This window comes from Sinocyclocheilus anshuiensis, unplaced genomic scaffold (assembly GCF_001515605.1).
Source record: "Sinocyclocheilus anshuiensis isolate Anshui unplaced genomic scaffold, SAMN03320099.WGS_v1.1 scaffold1620, whole genome shotgun sequence".
In the NCBI taxonomy this organism is placed as follows: Eukaryota; Metazoa; Chordata; class Actinopteri; order Cypriniformes; family Cyprinidae; genus Sinocyclocheilus; species Sinocyclocheilus anshuiensis.
The window spans coordinates 769,854-775,689 of record NW_015558680.1 but is presented as its reverse complement, the minus strand read 5'-3'; the positions used below and the strand labels follow the sequence as shown (position 1 = coordinate 775,689).

General features: G+C 37.2%; 1 protein-coding gene across 1 annotated transcript in view; it reads right to left on the bottom strand.

The window, feature by feature from the left end:
• LOC107681305 (integrin beta-like protein 1) overlaps positions 1 to 5,836 on the bottom strand; it is a 16,968-nt gene that overhangs the window by 5,443 nt on the left and 5,689 nt on the right. The gene's annotated exons all lie outside the window — the stretch shown is intronic.

The following is a 5,836-nucleotide window of genomic DNA, read 5'->3' as shown; positions in this document are numbered from 1 at the left end:
TACAATTACTTTTATTTTGTAATTAAATTACGTAATTCCGTTACATGTAACTAGTTACTCCCCAACACTGATTCCCATTGCACCTCATAATAACTGCAAGAAAAAATAAGACATTATTGTGTGGCTCTTTGTCTTCCTCTCTCTCAATAGTTTATTTTGTGGGTGTAGGTATATACAGTCTTGAAGTTTGATGCACTCTTGGTAGAGCTATATGCTTGACTGCTTCAATCAACCAGCCTACGAGAGCATTTAATTGCTTTGGTGAGTGGCACCCCAGTCCTTTCAATTAAAGCACACCTGCGATCCCTGCTCGTAAATGCAATTCGAGTGTGTGCATGTACGAATTCATGGTGTTTCTCACACCTATCTTTGGAAGGATATTTTTGAAACAATGTAGCCTAGTCTTAAACTCTCAGGAAAGTGCCTCATAAAACGATATAAATCCAATCTGAAATATTGATGATCCTGCATTTCAGTAAAACACTTTCATGTAAAATACAACTGGAATGGCTTCTCAAGGGCTAAAGATCCCATGATAGGCATATCTGAAGGCTGCCCTTTATTTGAACACCAATTCAGTCCTGCAGGACCGTCTATGCAATTAGCTGAGATGAACGTTTCATCAGCGTGTGTGACGGCTGTCTCTCTCTGAACTGAGAGCTGGAGGCACAGTGTGTTTCCACACTTGTCCTCCGTTAGCAGGCTCTCATCTGTCTGTCTGTGACTCGGGCAGTCACAGCAGATGAGCCCTATACATATTTAAACATCTCCTAGGGCTGGTCCACACAAGGGCAGTGGGCCGAGCTGTGGCGGCTGGTCGCTTGGTGACACAACACAATAAGCATTCAGAAAGAAGCTGCATTAAATTTGTATCCCCACCAAAGAGGAGAAATGTCGTTCTTTAGATGCTGGCGTGTACCACGGGTGAAATGCTTGTGCTCATCTATCATCATATTTTCACAGGGGGTTCCTCGAATGGCACTGCTATAGAGTAGAGGATTATAGTTAAGGTTTATATTGGTGGCAGATATATTATTTGCTGATAACTGGGATTTTTTTATTGATAGTGAAATTAATAAGCTAAAACTGATATTTTTAGCCAGTCATGTGTAATTGCCTACTCACTAGTTTGTAAGTCAAAAACGTCTCAGGCCATTCCATTCCAAAAATGTCCTTTGTTGACACTTTCCAGGCAGTCTGTGCATAGCAGTAGGTATTTTCAACGATTCTTCATGCAAGTTACATCGTTATGCCAGTAGGTGGGGACAAGTGAAGTCTTTAAGAATGAGTCATTCAATCATTGTTCATAACACCGATTAATTTGGAAACGAACTGAGTCATTGACTCATTCACTGAACTGATTTGTTCAAAACCATTGATTCAATTTGCAACCAGACTACTGTGTCTTGCTCGAAGACGGAACGCTTTGACTTTATTTGGATGTTCGTTGGCGAAGAAAGAAGACAGTTTGTAAGAAATTTCAATATTATATCCAAAAGATTCGTGGATGCTCTTGACACTCTGACGTAGATCGAATGCTTGTCTTGTATTTAAAGGGGCCGCAAAACAAACAAGCTTGTTGATCTTGTGCAGACTGACCACAAGGAGGGTATAAGTTAACCTCATGAAATATTTAAAATGTGAAAGTAAGAAATTGATAGATGAAAAGAACTTTATTGATATAGAAAACACATATTCAATATAAACACCTCATTACCCACAATTCAGAATAGCTTGTTTGCATGCTATGTCTGAAATGGCATAGCTGCATGTGCCACTGACTGTATATACAGTATATTTAAGCCTAATGACATTTATCCTTATTTTTTCCAGCTAAGCAATTTGTTGACAATACCATGGGGGAGACCAGTTATAGAACACTTTTATTTTTCCTTGTAGACAAAAAAATAGGCAGAAGCGACTGCTTTCATTTTAAAATGTCATTTTCACACATCCCTTTATTTCTGGATGATGTTTAATCAAAACGGATTTATTTTTTAACAACGTCTCGCCCATCTATTGGTCTGATTACACACGAGGTTCAGAGCCGGTCACGCTGAAGGGCGTTCCCCTAGCGTTTTCCGACGCAGCTCGAGTTCCTGAAGAGGAATGCCTGTTATATTTAAAAAATTGACACCATTCAAATGAAAAATGGCAACTACAGTATTTGATGATGATTTTATATTAATATTATTCTATTATTATTATTCCAAGAGAATTACAACATCAAATTACATTCAAGTATGTTAAGTACTGAAAAAAACACCACACACAGATGATACAGTCAAGATATAGATTAGAAATATATTAGGGTTGTCAAGCAATTACATTTTTTATTCTAATTAATTACATTATGTGCCATTCTTGTATATAGCTGAAGTAGTAGTGTCAGAAGCGTGAAGAAGAAATTGAAAGCAATGATCTTCTTGACCTTGGAGTGAAAGTCATAGCAACAGATCTATGTGGCCTCAGGGACATTGTTGTCTGGACAAGCACTCATGACACAGTCGTATACATGCAAAGAAACAGACCTGCTCAGATATGACTTGAAAACCCCAGCAAGAGTGCTTGAAAATTTAACGATGCACCCCGAGCTGGTTGAAAACCGATACAAATATCTGAAGATTTAACTCATTTGAGATGTTAAACAAATCACGATGCAGTTGGGGGTAGGAGTTTATATGAATGTATCTCTGAGCGGAACTGACTGACTTTCTTTTCATCTTGCCTCTGTATAATGCATATTGAAGTTCATAAGCAGTAACTTTACAGCGGTAAGCAAGGAAACGCTGTGTCGCTGCTGTTCCATAAGCGCCACCTGCTGTCAGAGTGAATTTGCGTTCTCATTCAGCCCATCTGCTGTTTTTGTTTTGTGCAGATGTTTTTTTTTTTTGTAGTATAGTTTCACGAAACTAAAGTCAGACCATTCTGTTTTTGCTTCAAATTTCGAAATTATGCAATCTAATTTTGATTGAAAACTGCTCATGTTTGTTTGGATTGTGATTAAAATAGTGTTTGCCTCTAATTTTAAATGGAAAGAGCACAGGCAAAGCTTGTTTATATGAAGAGATTTATTTTATTTGTGTTACAGTATTTCGTTATTTGATTTTGGGTTTGTTTTAAAATTTCAATTTAGTTTTGTTATTTGACATATTTCAATTTCACAAAGAAATGTGCAGCATTTTGTCCAAGCAATAATTAAAGGACGCCTTTTCATTTATAATTTGTCCTAAATCTCATTTTGTTAAAAAAAAAAAAAAAATTGTGAGAAAATCGTATTGTGAATCGTATCACATCGTGAGTTGAGTGAATCGTTACATCCCTAGTCATTGGTGAAATGACTAGAATCTGTAAAGTCTATATGTGACCCTGGACCACAAAACCAGTCTTAAGTGTGAATTTTAAAAAATATGAAAGCTGAATAAATAAGCTTTCCATTGATGTATGGTTTGTTAGGAAAGGACAATATTTGGCTGAGATACAACTATTTGAAAATCTGGAATCTGAGGGTGAAAAAAAATCTAAATATTGAGAAAATCTCCTTTAAAGTTGTCCAAATGTCCTTTAGCAATGAATATTACTAATCAAAAATTCAGTTTTGATATATTTACAATTGGAAATTTACAAAATATCTTCATGGAACATGATCTTTATTTAATATCCTAATGATTTTTGGCATAAAAGTAAAATCTATAATTTTGACCCATACAATGTATTTTTGGCTATTGCTACAAATAAACCCCAGCGACTTAAGACTGGTTTTGTGGTGCAAGGTCACATTTCTGTCAACAAATTCTAGGAATACACAAGTGCCAATTATTTTCAGTGCCAATATTCCTGTGGTGTCTTCATCTCAAAGTGCAGTACATACTGTGATCTACATGATTCAAGCTGCCATTCAAGGGCAAATAACCCTAGAAAATGTCAATTAAAATAATATGACTAAAGTGGTGAGGATTTGGCCTCTGCATAAACTTTGCCAAGACAACTAACTGTCTGTGCTTAGATGCTTCAAGAGTGCAAACTTTTTAGAGAAGTAGGATCAACTTCAAAATATTAATTAATTATTTTGGCTTGGCAGATATAAATCAAACATAACATCACACATATTATAACATCCAAGTGAAATAAAAAAGAATGAGTTGGGAAAGGATCACCCCCTTGTGTCAGTATTTTGTTGAACCACCTTTTGCTTTAATTACACCGTTTAGTCTGTTGGGATATGTCTCTACTAACTTTTATTGCTTGTGGACTGCAGTCTTCAAATCATTCCACAGATTTTCAATGGGGTTTAAGTCTGCATTGTCATTCACTTTTTCCTCCTTTAAACCACTATGTGGTCAGTTTTGCTGTGTGCTTGGGTCATTGTCATGTTTGAAGGTAAACCTTTTTCCCATCGACAACTTTCTGGAAGAGGAATTCTTTCTGGAATTTTCCTCAAGAATTTGACGGTATTTAGCCCCATCAATTTTTCCTTCTATAGCCCTATGTGATAAAACTCATGCATTCGGATGGCGATTTATTCACGGTGGAGGAGCGAGTTTTGTGGGAACACAGGCGCTGCTCACGTGGTTGGTTGCATGATTGTCCGCTGTGAATAAAATGGCACATGCTTGGAATAATGAGAATAAATTAATATTTAATGTAATAATAATATCGTATCATTTGACTATTTAAATCTCCCTAAATCCCCTTTCTAAAAAATAGAAAGACAGACACGCTATATGGGCAAGATCAGTGGTCGCCAACCCGTCGATCTTTATCACTGTCCCAGTAGATTCCGAAAATAACAGTATATGCTCATGAACACAACGAGCAAACTTATACTTTTCCTCCCATACGCCTACAGCAAAACGCTTAATGTGCCATAACGGACTAAGATGATAAAGACCAAATTCAGTATTTCTTATTGTTGATGCAAACTACACAGACCATATGAACACGCATTAAGAAATTCATTAAGTGATATTAAATGGACCAACTCTATTCTGGTCTCACCTGCTTATCTGTACATATTAATTGTGTTTTAATAATGAAGAGGAGCATATGAGGTCTTTATAATCTTAGACCGTTATGCCACATTATGCCACCTTTTGCGGTATGGGAGGAAAACACTATATACATACATTATATTAATAAACTTAATTTGATCTTTTAATAGCACTATCTTAATACATTAAGCCATAGCCTATTAAGTGTTTATGGTTTTCTACGGAGGTTTAAAAGCGCTGAGAGACTTTGCACATTGCGTTCATATTCTGCTGTTCTGTATATACTTTGAGTCAACAACAAGACATATAGGCTACTTAACTGTCTTTATCATCCGTTATTATGCCACATTAAGCCATGTTAAGTGTTTATGTTTTTCTACAGAAGGAAAACTGTCTTCACCACCTTTACTGTTGTAAAATGATGAGAGATTCAAACAAAAAGTAATCAATAAATAGAACAAAATAAAAAATAAAAAAGACTGCAAGTGACGTCGCTAGCAGAAGTGCAAGTGCCGGAGAATGCATGTCTGAAGCCCCGTTCACACCGCCAGCGACTTTTTCGCTGCTTGTCGCTAGTGGGCGTTCCCACTACTGGTTGCCTAGTTACCCCAGTAACACTCCACTACAGCAGATGAATCACGGCCGGAAGTCGCCAGCTCTCCATTGAAAATGAATGGGATTATGTTGCTCTGTCGCTGTGTGTCGCTGGCGGTGTGAACGGGGCTTGAGAGTGCAAGCGCCAAGCTGCAGCCAGACCGTTCTCTTATAAAGCGCAGCTCTACTTTGTTTACAGCGGTAACCAAGGGAACGTCTCTAGGTTACGTATGTAACCATGGTTCCCCGAG